Consider the following 15,763-nt stretch of genomic DNA (forward strand, 5'->3'; position numbering starts at 1 on the left):
TTATTGTATTTCAGATCATCTCTACATGCGTTTACTACATTGTTTTTACTACAACTAGCTTTGCTGCAAGCACACATGCAATGTGATCTCATCAATAACTAGTGATAAATTGATATAGCCAGGTTGATTAATAAGCAGACAATATTTTGCCATTTTGAGATTGTCAACATTTCTCAATCATAATTTTCTGTTGACATTTACTGTAGAAAGTGCTTAATTTGCATTTCAGCTGTTTTGAGCACAAAAGTGAGTACTATTATTGACATTTATGCATTAATTATTATGACAGATTGCAGTGGTTTTAATTAAATTCTTCAATAAAATATGAACATATTCATTTGATCCTGGGTGCTTTTGATCCTCTTGGAACAAAATACATATATTTGAGTGAATTGATGTTATCAAACAAACACCTTGTTTGAGACATTGAAAAGTGATTTGTTTTGCTAAATTGGTTTGTTTGAACAGTTCATTTGAATGCAACAGATCAAAAAAATGAACAATTCTCCGATTCTTTTGTCTTAGTACTGTGCAAAATAAGAAGCTGTATTTATTAAAATAATGAAAACACAATCTTGCTGTTTTTCAATGCAGAACATGTTCTGTGTGAGTATTGATTTGGAAGTTGCCGTTGATTCATTCTGTCTGTTCCTGTGGCCCACAACCAACACCAATGGAGTGCCTTCAAAGTACAGTGACATTTATGACATTTCCAAAAATCTGTGCACTTGTCATTTCAAGAGGGACCTTTTGATTTGAGGCATGTCATGTGTGGATGCAGGGCAGTGATTTCTTGCGGTTTGCTTTTATTGGAGCAGTGGAGCAGCCTACAGCATCTTAAGAGCATTGAAGAGCGATCTGTGAGCCCACGCTCGCCTGCTAATGCCTTTCAGCTCTCTCCTCCCTGATCCTCTGGCTGGACTCCCAGAGTTCCCTTCTCGCACTCTTCGATATCTCATCCCGCTTAAAGGGATAGTACATGTACGTACACACACACACACACACACACACACACACACACACACACACACACAAAATTAAGTAAATTAAATTTGTCATTTACCCTATTGTTCCAAAACAGGATGACCACATTGACCAGAAATGGGAGGTCATCACTTAAATAATATAATGTTAATTAATATTTGTGTGTGTGTGTGTGTATGTATATATATATACAGGGTTTCCGCGGGGTCTTAAAAAGTCTTAAGTTCTGAACTTTAAATTTAAGGCCTTAAAAAAGTCTTAAAAACGGCCAGATTTTCATCCTAGGTCTTAAATTTCATTTAGTCAGGTCTAAAAAAGTGTTTACCCTCGTTCATTTCCAGAAACGCTTGCCGCAGAAAGTTATTACAACGTAGCAAAAAAGTATCGAGTTGTAGCCTACAAAGCGGAGCCCTAGAGCAGGGGTCTCCAACACGTCGCTCGCGTGCTACCAATAGCTCGTGGCTTGATATGAGCTAGCTCGCCAGAGGCCGTTCACATATCGCGTCTTTTGCGCGCTCAAGTTTGTTCAAATGTAGGCGCGCGGCAAGCGCGCTCATAATTGAAGCAACATGCTAATTTTTTTACCAGGCGCAACGAGATTAAAAAAATCTAAACTTTTCAGAATGCCGCAAACGCACCGCAGGTCATGTGACAGGAACCAACCAATCACCCCTTTCCATAACAACATTGAAAGCTCAGTCAACATGAAGGATGGGGGTGCACCCAAACACTACTAATTAATATAAGCTAATGTGTAAATGTCAGTAATTTATCTTTTTTGACTCATTCTTTTTATAAAAAATTATTTAAAGGCTGAAATATGAGGTTTATCTTTGTATAAAACCTTTTTTGTCAAAACTTTATTTGAACTTATATTATTATGTTATATTAGACCGCAACTTGTCTTTTGAAAATCATATTTCATATGTTACAAGAACAGCCTTTTTCCACCTTAGAAACATTGCTAAGCTACGTAACATGCTATCTGTTTCTGATGCAGAAAAGTTAGTTCATGCATTCATGACCTCGAGACTAGATTACTGTAATGCTTTATTAGCTGGTTGTCCTGCATCCTCAATAAACAAGCTACAGTTAGTCCAAAATGCCGCCGCTAGAGTTCTTACTAGATCAAGAAAATACGATCATATAACACCAATTCTGTCGTCTCTACATTGGTTACCTATAAAGTTCCGTATCAATTACAAAGTATTGCTACTGACCTATAAAGCCCTAAATGGTTTAGCTCCCGTGTATTTAACGGAACTTCTATCGCCCTACAATCCATCGCGCTCTTTAAGATCACTAAATTCGAGGCTTCTGGTCATTCCTAGGATATCTAAGTCCACTACAGGAGGGAGAGCTTTTTCACATTTAGCTCCTAAACTGTGGAATGGCCTTCCTGATATTGTTCGAGGCTCAGACTCGCTGTCCCAGTTTAAAACTAGATTAAAGACGCATCTCTTCAGCCAGGCATTCACATAATACTTACATTTTATACTACAGTTGAGACGACTCGACGCGGGCGATGTTTATGCCCTAAATCAATACATGATTAACTAACTGTATTTCTCTATGTACATTTCTGAAATGCACTTTCTGTAAAGCTGCTTTGAAACAATATGTATTGTGAAAAGCGCTATACAAATAAATTTGAATTGAATTGAATTGAATTGAACTTGTACGTGTTAGTAGATAACATGTTGCAAGACACTCTTTTAAAATCTGGCCATCATTTTTAATGGTATTTTAATGTTTACGTACACAAAAAGCGCATATTGATGCTAATCAATTTGTTTTTTGCTGTTTTTCGACATAAAACTTGTTGAATTGACTTCATTCTGTAGTATTAGTACTTTTTGAACAGGATTCTGTGATAACTGTGATAATTTTGGTCACTATAGATAGATAGATAGATAGATAGATAGATAGATAGATAGATAGATAGATAGATAGATACTCTAATGATCCCAAGGTAACTATCTATCTAACTTGGATAATGCGTCGTGTAGGTCTTAAATTTCAATCTTTATGGTCTTAAAATGTCTTAAAAAGGTCTTAAATTTGACTTACTGAAACCTGCAGAAACCCTGTGTGTGTGTGTATATATATATATATATATATATATATATATATATATATATATATATATATATACACTCACCTAAAGGATTATTAGGAACACCTGTTCAATTTCTCATTAATGCAATTATCTAATCAACCAATCACATGGCAGTTGCTTAAATGCATTTAGGGGTGTGGTCCTGGTCAAGACAATCTCCTGAACTCCAAACTGAATGTCAGAATGGGAAAGAAAGGTGATTTAAGCAATTTTGAGCGTGGCATGGTTGTTGGTGCCAGACGGGCCGGTCTGAGTATTTCACAATCTGCTCAGTTACTGGGATTTTCACGCACAACCATTTCTAGGGTTTACAAAGAATGGTGTGAAAAGGGAAAAACATCCAGTATGCGGCAGTCCTGTGGGCGAAAATGCCTTGTTGATGCTAGAGGTCAGAGGAGAATGGGCCGACTGATTCAAGCTGATAGAAGAGCAACTTTGACTGAAATAACCACTCGTTACAACCGAGGTATGCAGCAAAGCATTTGTGAAGCCACAACACGCACAACCTTGAGGCGGATGGGCTACAACAGCAGAAGACCCCACCGGGTACCACTCAAAAAGAGGCTACAATTTGCACGAGATCACCAAAATTGGACAGTTGAAGACTGGAAAAATGTTGCCTGGTCTGATGAGTCTCGATTTCTGTTGAGACATTCAGATGGTAGAGTCAGAATTTGGTGTAAACAGAAGGAGAACATGGATCCATCATGCCTTGTTACCACTGTGCAGGCTGGTGGTGGTGGTGTAATGGTGTGGGGGATGTTTTCTTGGCACACTTTAGGCCCCTTAGTGCCAATTGGGCATCGTTTAAATGCCACGGCCTACCTGAGCATTGTTTCAAATTCTGACCATGTCCATCCCTTTATGACCACCATGTACCCATCCTCTGATGGCTACTTCCAGCAGGATAATGCACCATGTCACAAAGCTCGAATCATTTCAAATTGGTTTCTTGAACATGACAATGAGTTCACTGTACTAAAATGGCCCCCCCACAGTCACCAGATCTCAACCCAACTGTCAAACACAGTATTAGTATGGTGTTCCTAATAATCCTTTAGGTGAGTGTGTATATATATATATATATATATATATATATATATATATATATATATATATATATATATATATATAATATTACACACACCTAATAGTGATTTGTCAGAGCAACATCTTTCCAAACAGTTTTGACCCTCTTTTGGGAATTCTTTCTTCTCTTGAGTGCCTGGTTGTCCTCTTTTGTAATGTTTTGTTCTGACACGTTACGCTTACTGAAAAATGACATTTAATATTCTGTGTTCGTAAGGTCTCTTTTTGACACAAACGTGAGGTGAATCCATGAGCTTGTTTTTGGAGGATAAATGAGAGAGAGAGAGAGAGAGAGAGAGAGATGCGTCTGTGAAATGTCTCTCTCTCTCTACCCCACCTCCCACAGATCCGCTCAAACCTATGATTTTCTCTGCAGTAGAGGAATTGTGACGTGTGCAAGTTGGTGGAGCAGCTGCATTTTAAAAAGCTTGACACCCACGCGTTCTCAAGACCACTAGTGCAAACAGCGCTTCTCTACCACAGGCGACACTCGTTACTGCGACATCACTAGTGTGCCTTCTTCTCTCGATATCTCTCTTAGCATATGACATATGCTGGTATTTATATAGACTATAGCCTTATGTGGATGGATGGATTGATGGATAAATTGATGATTGATTGATAGATGTATGGATGGATGGATGGAAGGATGGATGATAGGTGGAGGAAGGATGAATAAATAGATAGATGATGGATGGATGGAGGATAGATGGATGGATAGATAGATGGATGAATATATAGATGATGGATGGATGGATGGATGGATGGATGGATGGATGGATGGATGATAGATAGATAGTTGGATGGATGGTGGATGGATGGATGGATGGATGGATGGATGGATGGAATGGATAGATGATATATGGATGGATGATAGATTTTTAATTTTATTTTTTGTTTAATTTAGTAGCATTTACTATTTGTTTAATATTAGTTTTCATATGTACTTTAGTCATTTTATTAAAGGGGACCTATTATGCCCTTTTTCACAAGATGTAAAATAAGTCTCTGATGTCCCCAGAGTGTGTAATGTGAAGTTTTAGCTCAAAATACCACACAGATATTTTTATACAGCATGTTTAAATTGTCACTTTTTGGTGTTCAGAAAAACGTGCTGTTTTAGTGTGTGCCCTTTAAATGCAAATAAGCTGCTGCTGCACGGCACAGGGGGCGGAGCTTCACGAGCTCGCGCTCAGTCTCTCAGGACAATCTCATCTCACGGAATGATGATAATATCAGAAACTCTCAGTAACAGTGTTCATTTCGACCCGGAGTCGGACAGTAATGCCTACAGAGTCAGAGTGCTGTATGGAGATGGAACAGGTATAGTTTAGTTTAATTACGGTTATAATGTATTTGTCATCTGCTTGTATGTATCCACTATTAATAGCCTACGAGTCTGCTGTTTCGGACCAGGTCCGAATGATGATCAAAAATATACTGATGAGTTTAATAAAGTTTATTGTACATCACACAAAAGATGAAGCGTCAGTTTTACTCCAGAAAATCACCGTAAGAGCTGAGTAAACACAGTATAAGAAGTGCGCAAGTGCATAAACGAATTTCGGTAGAGTTGAGGGAGCATTTTCTTTGAAAACAAAATAATTCCACCTGGTCTTCAGCAGCTGCCTCAGGTTTCGGGAGTAAATAGAGAGAGCTATGTGGATTAATACATCCAGCCACACAACACCTGCAACGCTGGGAGACATTCTCGTCAGTGCAGTAATGGCGGAACTCGCTGTGAACTGGATCAGGGCGGGTCTATGTTAAAACGGCAGTGTCTGTCAACACTCGTGGGCGGAGCCTGTGCTGTAGTGACGTCACTAAAGCCGCATTCTGAAAACAGGTCGTTGGGAGACACTGCTGATGATTTATGGGGATTAATAAAAAAGGAGTGGGTGGATTTTTATCACTATTGGGTGGTTGTGTACACACACTGCAACACACATTTATGTCCAAACAGCATGCAAAAGTGAATTTTGCATAATAGGTCCCCTGTCAATCACAACACTGTCCATGTCCATCGGTGTCTCTGCTGGAGGGGAGGGTCGTACACAAATATGAGCTTGTGTTCAGTTGAGGAGAGGAGAAACAATCTTCAAATAACTTTGACCCAGTTTGTTTGTAGCTTAACTATGTGATCGTTCTCATGCTAAAGTTTGTTACCCTTGTTACCTATGAAGATTTGACTAGCTCTCTTTCAGTTAGGGAGCTGAATGAAGGTCCTTAAAATTCCGGTACACTCTCTTTTTGGTCCCATGGAAAATGGCCGGCCATTTTGATGCATGTTGTCATGGTGATTGAGACAGGGAGGAGCAGTTATGGCCTGAAGGAAGAGTTCAGCTGGTGAGTGTAAGTGTGTGTGTGTGGACATTCTATACACAATATAGTGTCATTTTATAAGTGCACAAAACGCTCAAACTATGCTTACAAAAAATAAATAAAAATAATATATATATAATTTTATTTGAATTTTTTGGCAAAAAACTGTGATTACTGATTACCATCAACATATACCACTACTTGTACTCCATATACTTCAAAGAATAATGGAATAATATGCCACATTATTCTTTGAAGTACCTTACAGTACCATTCAGGAGCCATGATACATGATTATACTGTCCGATTATTAAGGTACTTAAAATATCATGATATTACTACTATGGCAGAATCGAACACACAGTGGTTTTGGTAATATGGGGGTACTTTTCTGCTGTTAAAAGCTCATTTTAGATTTTAACCTTAAAAAAGACATTCTAAACCATTATTTTTATTGTCATTTAAAACATATTTTTAAACCTCTTTTGACCATTTCAAAACACCATGGTATTACCACCTATGTACACACACACACACACACACACACACACACACACACACACGTATACATGCAGTACCATATATATATATTTTTTTAAACATTACTAGGCTATATATGTTTAACAGATAAGCAGTTGCATTCGGTTATGAATGTATTAAATTTCATGATATTTGTAACTATTTGAATGCACTAGTGATCTGTTGCACATTATGCAATATATTTAATAGCTATTAATCATATTGTGAGGCCCTTTTTGCATTTCAGTGATAACTTGTCAGTTTACACATTTTATTCTCAGTTATCACACAGGATGCATGTGAGGTCCGTGTCAAAATAGTTTCAAACAAGTTTCCTGAATAGTCGGACACACGTCAACTTTACCATAGTATAGAGATCACAGTGAAACTTCAAACTTAATGTGGCCTCTCAATACTGATGAGGTAGAAGGTTTCATTAGTGTGTGTGTGTGTGTGTGTGTGTGTGTGTGTGTGTGTGTGTGTGAGATCACTCCTCCGCTGAGTCATTCCATCCCATTAACATGCTTTCCAGCACTTTAGTCACCCGTTCAACACCTAGTCATCAGCGTGGCCCAAATAGCAGGCTGACAGTAGTGGGGCTAAATCTGGCGTCTGAACCCAGGACACATCAGAATGATGCCCTGCCGGAAGGACGTAATTCAGACCAGGAAGTGACCGGGAAAGCGGATTTGCTGAGAAGTGTGCAATTTGTTTGATGTTAAATACTTGCTTTTGTCCCAGTTTAGTGCAGACTAAAACTATAAGCAAGCCATTGGTAGGTTGACTTCCTGAAGCTTTGTTTGTGCTCTGTTTGTTTGTGGTGTTAACTCTCGGGTCAACCAATGAGGGGGGTTTGTGGGCGGGACTTTCTCTTCGGCTGAACAATGGAAGAGGGAGGGCAGGGGGAGGTTTCGGAGAAATAGTTTGGAAATTATAGTTTGATTAGCACAACTGGTTCAGAAAATACACACTTCCTTTTTACCTTCATATTTGTCATATTATGACAGCTATTAGTGATGTGATGTAAGTGATAAATAAAGTATTGTTCAACAACCAAAGTTTAAGGCGGAACTTTTCACCCAACAGGAATTGATTGGATTGTGAAGAGCATTATTGTAGTATTATTTATATATTATTTTAATATTTGTTATTATTTTGAATTAGCTTTTATTTGTATATTTTAAGTTTTAGTTATTGCTTTTGTCATTTTTTTTTAAAACTTTACTTCTATTTAGCTTTTATTTTATTTTTATTTCAGTTTTAGTAATTTTAGCAATTCAGCTTAAACTTGTTTTATTTCAGTTGGTTGCCAAAGCAACATTTCTACATTACTTCAGCTTTATTTCAATTAACAAAAATCATTATTAGTTTTTGCTTTGGTTAATAATAACCCTGAAATTATTATTATTATTTTTTTCTATTTTTTTTTCTAACATTTTACCTGTCCTGTTACCATGTAGTTGTAATTTTGTTTTTGTTTCAATATTTAATTATTTTAAATAACACTGATAAATAGTCTAGTTACAAGTATTAAAGCGATAGTTCACCCAAAAAGGAAAAAATTAAAATGAAAGTTGGACCCCATTGACTTCCATAGTATGGGAGGAGGGATCGTCAATGGGGCCCAACTTTCATTTTAATTTTCCTTTTTGGGTGAACTCTCTCTTTAATACTTGTAACTAGACTATTTATCAGTGTTCATTATTTAAAATACTAAAATAAATATTGAAACCAAAAAAACATTTCTCTTTAAACCGGCCAATCAACTGTTTGGTTGCCAACATTCTTCAAAATATGTTCTTTTCAGAACAAAGAAATTCATGCAGGTTTGAAACAACTTGAGGGTTATTAAATGATGACAACATTTTTATTTTTGGGTGACCTATCCCTTTAAGAAAGCAACTGAACGCAATTTTGCTTTCATGTTGACTTTTAACAATTTATGCATCATGGTAAACCAAACCAGAACATATGCATAATTAGAAAGCGCAGCATTTGTGGTGTGTTTTTATAGCGATAGAATTCTGTCGTTCATTTGAAAGCATTATAAACCGTATCAATGGCTTTACTTTATTTGAGTATAAAGGCGTTCACAACTCATTACGAACCCTCATTAAAGTTCAGTCGGCATTAATTGTCTCTCTGCATCCCGGCGGATCCTGCACACATTCTTTGATTCGTTCTTTGCTCCTGCCCCTCGGGGATCGTCTTCCCTTACGTAACATGACTGTACTGCACCATAGCGCTCCACACCTGCCGTGTGTTCTTCCACATGATCACGTTCTCACAGGGACCCCCTGCTTTTGAACTGGACTGCAGTGCAGCTTGGAAAATTACATAACCTTGTGTAACCTAATTAGTATTGGTAATGAGCTCATGGAGGTGTGAGTTTTTGCACGTTTTCCTTCCTAAAGTTGCACACAAAGCTAATTTTGCGATTTCTCATAATTAGGGAAAGATTTGTTGTTGCATGCAATTTCAGTATTTAATATTAGTAGCATATAATTGGGTGAAATATAATGGGAGCTATGTGAAAGCACACGTATTATTGTTGATACAGACAAAATCAAGATTTAATGATGCTAGACTTGATTTATGAACTGAAGTAATGGGTTCAGTGGTCCGCTGTGAGAGAAGACATACTGCCCCCTACTGGTGTATGTTTATGGACACAACTTGTAATGTTGCATTTATGATTAGAATCTGATTTAGAATCTGTTTATGATTTAGATCGGCGTCATATGTGCTCAAGGCTTATGTTTAATGTTACTATAGTACGTTTGTTTAGGTCCCACAGACATATGCAAAAGCTTACAGGTGTATTAACATATAGTCACATTGTATTTGGATTAGTCTGATATGCTAATAAGAGAAACTGACATGGTAATTTAGGTGGGCGATGTAGTTACAAATATTTTTCATACTTAATTGGCATTTTTATTTTTCTGAAATTGATTAAAAAGCGTTTCCTTTTCATCAGAAGTAGGTTAAAAATGTCTGTAAGAACAAAAACACAGACCGTTACTAATAATTTTTGACTAAAGAAAGAATTATTTAATCGTGTTCATCTGTATGTAGCAATATATCAATATAAAATGCAGTATATACACTACTTTTCAAACCGTTTGAGGTCAGATTTTAGTACTTTAATTCAGCAAGAGCGCATTAAATTGATCAAAAGTGACAGTAAAGATATTTATAATGTTTGAAATCTCTATTTAATAAAGAATCCTGAAAAAATGTCACAATTTCCACAAAAATATTAAGTAGCACAGCTGTTTTCAGGTTTTTACATTTTAATAACATTTCACAATATTACCGTTTTTTTTACTGCATTTTTTATCAAATAAATGCAGCCTTGTATTTTTATAAAAACATTTAATGTGTGAAAAGAAAAGGTTGATTCAGAGTAAAACTGGACTGATTTAATTAACCGGACACCTTAGAAATGATTCACAAACATGAATTGAACTAGTAAATACTGTGAATATTGGCGATAAGTGCTAATTAAAGATGCTAGAAATCATCTTTAATAACATTTATTTCTGTAACAATGTTCCTTTTACTAGATATCCCTCAGTGTCACTGAATGTTTGTGTATAAACCAATTCCAGATCCGAAGATTCCTGAATTCTGTACTAAATGTCCTGAAGCAACATCTTCATCTTCATAAAAAAAGACGAGAGGGATTGGCATGCTGCTTGCGTCACTTTCTTACGCTATTAGAAGTGTTTAAAATAAAAGACGAGAGGTCTAATTGTCTTACCGTAATTAGTTTTTCTGTTTTAATTAGACTGGCAGGCCAATTTCCAAAGGGTTCGGCGTAATAAAGGTGCGCCCTGAGGGTGAAAAAAGCATTCGGAAACACACTTTCTGATGGTCTGCGTAATTAAATCGGTATCAATGAAAGGCATATCTAATGCTCTGCCTTTGCTACTCCACCTCGCCGGGGCAAAATGTGTTTTTTCTCTCATCCATCAGTATTTGTATTCATTTAGCCTCGCAGACGGTACCGCCGATGGCGCGCTGGTTTTTAATGAAAACGTAATGAGATGTTGAGTCGATATGGTCTTTATGTGCTCCCGTTTCTATGGGATCTCGTCAATTAAATGCATTTCATTAGGTGGAAATAGTTTGTAAATGCATGTGTAGTTTCATCCGAAAATGTTGGGCAACCCTGTGCGTTTCTGTAATGAGTCAACTTGTTTAACTTGTTGAATAATGAAGTGGACAGTTTTGATGCCTAGCTATGATCCCTGGATTCATATTTCTGTCGCACTTATGAGCTTTTTGCATTTTGTAACACTACTTTTTAACTGATGTTTGTTTAATCTGACTTTAAGTGGAAAGTTTCATCACAGACAGACAGTGGTTGGACTTGAAATATCAGTGGGGCGTCTTGCGTCAGAGCATTGCACAGATACCAAGTTGAGTTAAACTAGTTTTTTAAAGGGACTACCGCACTTTACTCCAAAACAGAGTGGGACACGATAGCATTTCTGTGTGTGCGTGTTCACACCGGGTACGGATAATGCACCAATGATTCCTATTGGTTAAGGATTAGACTAATCCGACTTCAGGTAAGACAGGGAGGCCGTGGTCCCCTCCTCCTTCTCATGAGGGATTACAAAGGTTCGACATGTTTCCTGAACCTGTCTGTTACCTCCTCCCTCTTGCCGGGACATTTTTGATATTTGACAAAGCTGAGCTCATGATCTCAGCATGACGTTAGTCAGTCTGTCAAAAGCAGTACTAGAACATCACCGTCTCGCCTGAGGAACAGTCTTAATGGGAATATCCGAGATGATTAGGACCCTGAACTTGGTTTTAGTTTGTTTTTGGCCTGATAATGCCACTGGTGAAAGGATATTCCTGTAGTTTGGAGAAGTCATCATCATGATGTGTTTTGGAGGGAAAAGACGGCCAAGACACAACCATGTGCAGTGGGGCGACGAGGACTGTTTGATCTCAGTGGATGTTACGGGGGTGGCGAACCCTAATGCTGTAGACGCAGGTAATAAATACTTCTTCAAAGGCGAATTACCATGTTAACTTCCATCTTATCAACACAGCTGCTGATTAATGCTCGGTTGTTTTCTGGCTGTTCTAGTGCTTGCTTTACAAATGTCTTTTTGATTTATTAAATGGCTGAACTGTATAGTGAATGGTTCCTTTTAAAATACTATTCCAGAATTGAGGTCATCTTTGATCTGATGTGTTTTATTTTAGATAGTGTTGAAAAGGGGCAATTTGTAAATATCAAATATCCCTGTCTCTGTCCACGTGTGGGAAAATAGTATTTATATTTAACTTTATAGACATTTGTACTTGTTGTTTTGCTGTTTATTTCAAATTTTCACATCATTGTCTATCAGCGGTGAAGGCCGTAAAAATTAAGGTGCTTCACATATGTGTAACTATTTTTGTGGTGAATGAAAAGCGAGTCATCAGTGACATACGTATGATGTTTTTTGACTGATACGTTGTATTTTAAATAACTATAGCGTGAGGTATCTTTTTTTAGCTTGAGAGTTGATGATAAGAGTATATAGGACATGAATCTTGCAATGGAAACATTTTGTTGGCTAAATATGGCTTTAAAGTTAAAGGGATAGTTCACCCAAAAATGATAATTCGGTCGTTAATTACTCACCCTCATGTCGTTCCGAACCCGTAAGACTTTCATTCTTCTTCGAAACACAAATGAAGATCTTTTTTGATGAAATCTGAGAGCTTTCTGTCCCTCCATTGACAGCTTATACAACTGAAACTTTGACACTTCAGAGCTTCCGGAAGAGGTTTGTTCTTGCGAGACATTCATATTCGGTTGAGCTTCTGTGTATGTTCGCTGATCAATGTTTATATGTGAGTAAAAGCCTAAATTATATCTGTTCATCAAATAAAGCGATCGAGTCTCTTCAGACTTGGAATAAATTTGGAATAAACCACTCAATTCATATGGATTAGTTTTACAATCTCTTTATGAACTTTTTGAAGCATCAAAGTGGTAGTTGCGTAACTGTCAATGGAGGGACAGAAATCTCTCAGATTTCATCAAAAAGATCTTGATTTGTGTTCCGAAGATGAATGAAAGTCTTACGGGTTTGGAACGACATGAGGGTGAGTAATTAATGACGTATAGTTTAAAGGGTAAGTTCACCCAAAAATTAAAAGCAATTATGTTCTCGGATATGTCCATGTAATTAAAATCGTTAGGTTATACAAATCGGAAATCTGTCAAATATTTTACTCTGAGTGGGTGGAAGCTCAAAATAAAAAGCCTTAAGGTCAAGGGACTTGTGGTTTTTCTTATAAAAAAAGACTTTAAAAAAAAGGAAAGACTAGTCTAGGATCATCAGCCCGTGGCTTCTGTTGTGTTCTCAGACTCGTACATGTAAGATGTCAGACGTGAGTTCATAAAGGAGTAAACTGGATTAAAGTACTTATTGTCTGGATAATTAGATGGTTATCTCAAAAATGATGAAGAGAGAGAGAGAGAATGACAGGAAAGAATTAAATAAGGAAGGAATTAGACATGATTAAGCAAGGAGAGAAAGAAGGGAAGGAAATCGAGGAAAAGACAAAGATGGAAAGAATTTAAAAGGGAAGTAAGGAAAGAAGTAAAGAAGAAAATGTTAAAATAGGAAATAGGAAAAAAAGAAAGAGGCAAATGAGAACGGAAAGAGGGAGAGAAAGAAAGAACAAAAAAGAAATACGGAAAGGATGGAAAGATGGAAGGAAGGAAAGAAAGACAAAAATAAACATGGGAAGGAAGGATAGAACTTTGGAAGGAAACAAGGAAGAAAATAATAAAAGTGGGAAAGAATGAAGAGAGAAAGAGGGAGAAGAGTGCTGCTGTATTATTTTGGAAGTCTGTTTCAATAAATTTGTGGCTGATATTTTCATAAATGAATATGTAATGTATATGCTGTTCTTATGTACTAAATTGATGCATTTGATTGTGATTTTTTTTTTTTTAAATTTTTTTAATCTTATGACAGCTGTAAGTTGTTGTGGAAATTCTTTCTAGACTTTAAACAATAATTGGAAGACAGCTGGAGATTTCAAAAGTTATAAAGATCTTTATTTCTTGCAAGAAAGGCCGTTCACAGTCAGAGTCTGATATGAGAAGCGCACTGACTTCTCCTATTTGCCCAGCTTATATACAGAAAACTTATCACACTTATTCTAACACCCCTTTATTTGCACACACTTACACACATGTCATTAAAAACAATTGAGTATATATTTTCCAATGCAACACCTTTGCTCTTAGTGCAAGCGAGCTTATCTGTATTTAGAAAGAACAAACTGTCTTTGTCAAAAGTAAGGAAGAAGATGAAATGCAACTTGCAGTTTCTTTAACACCATGTATGGTATAAGCTGGCTAGAATAAAAATTTTAGTCCAACTAAAATACTACTTCTCATAAATTCCTTTGCGCAGCAGGAATGTCATCAAGCGAGTCTCTGGATCATTCTAAAAGAAATTCTCCATGGCAGTGTAGAATAACTAGACTGGTGGGGTAGTTTTCATTGAAACCACTTGTGGGTGCTCTTTACAAGCACAAAATCTCAAATCTGTTCCCTTGTTTTCCTAATCCAGATGGCTTTTTCTAGTATGACCCATGGCCAGTCAGATTTACCATGTTAGGAACAAATATTAATGTTACACAGAATCCTAGGAAGCAATCTTAATAGCAAAGCTAAAATTTGTTTATGGGGTAAATACTTTGTCATGTTGTATTTGTATTTTTATTGTGGAGACAGCTTTTGCATGCACATTTAGTGTTTCAGGGAAATCATTTTATTATCATTGCACATTCTTTCCTATAATGCTTAGCCTATTCAATGGTCCTAGAGTTGGCATAGGTGGTATGAAACTTTACATGGCATTACTTTAGCATAGGCAAAGACATGCATGAGAAAACTGGGGAATTGTTTGGCATTTCATCCTCCCCCCATGCAGTGAGCTCCCCAGTTTTGTTTGCCAATTTCTGCCTTGCTCAGTTGGATGAGGAAATGCAGTTGTGAGGGAGGGCAGTTTAGGAAGGGAGGGTGGGAATGTGGGAACTAGAGAGAGAATGATTTAGGGAGGCTCGAAGAAAGGGAAGCTCTACAAAATGCCCTTTAATTTGGATGCTTTTTAGGATGGTACAAATGTTGGTAACTATGCTGAAGATACTCGCTACCCCAAGCATCAGGCACCCTCTGTTTTAATCTTCAGTCACAGCAGTATCTCCCGCAAGGATTTCTCTACAGGTGCCTTGGCAATGCCTTCGCTTTAAGGAGACAAAATATTCTGCTCCTTGTTTTGCTGTTATCCTTGGGACATGTGGGAGCAGCTTGAAGTTCAAACAGACCCCTCTCACTCATGCCAAGAACCGGAACATTAAGGAATTTGCCTTCACTGCTGACTGCAGGGTTGCACAGACCTGTTTTTGACAGTAGGAGAAGACCAAAGACTCCTTAATCTGTGGCTCTATTTATCCCTCCAATGCGCAGGTTTGTTTTTTCATAGCGAGTTTCCCCCCCATAATCCCCTGCAAGGTAAAAGTTTCAGTGAGGTCATGCTGGTGCTTGTTTGAAGTTTTTCTCCCCCCCTAACTCTGTCTCCGTCTCTCACAAGTCAAAGGTGAGGGATTATTCTTGCTTTTGGAATGTGGCCTGGAGGTGAAAGACTCAAGAGTGTGGCAGTGTTTGAGAGAGAGCACTTAAGTTGCCGAGAACAA

The 15,763-nt window shown here is 37.4% G+C and overlaps 1 protein-coding gene across 1 annotated transcript in view; it reads left to right on the forward strand.

Moving 5' to 3' along the window:
• agap3 (ArfGAP with GTPase domain, ankyrin repeat and PH domain 3) overlaps positions 1 to 15,763 on the forward strand; it is a 168,129-nt gene that overhangs the window by 65,601 nt on the left and 86,765 nt on the right. The gene's annotated exons all lie outside the window — the stretch shown is intronic.

This window comes from Rutilus rutilus, assembly GCF_951802725.1.
Source record: "Rutilus rutilus genome assembly, chromosome: 24".
NCBI classification, from domain to species: Eukaryota; Metazoa; Chordata; class Actinopteri; order Cypriniformes; family Leuciscidae; genus Rutilus; species Rutilus rutilus.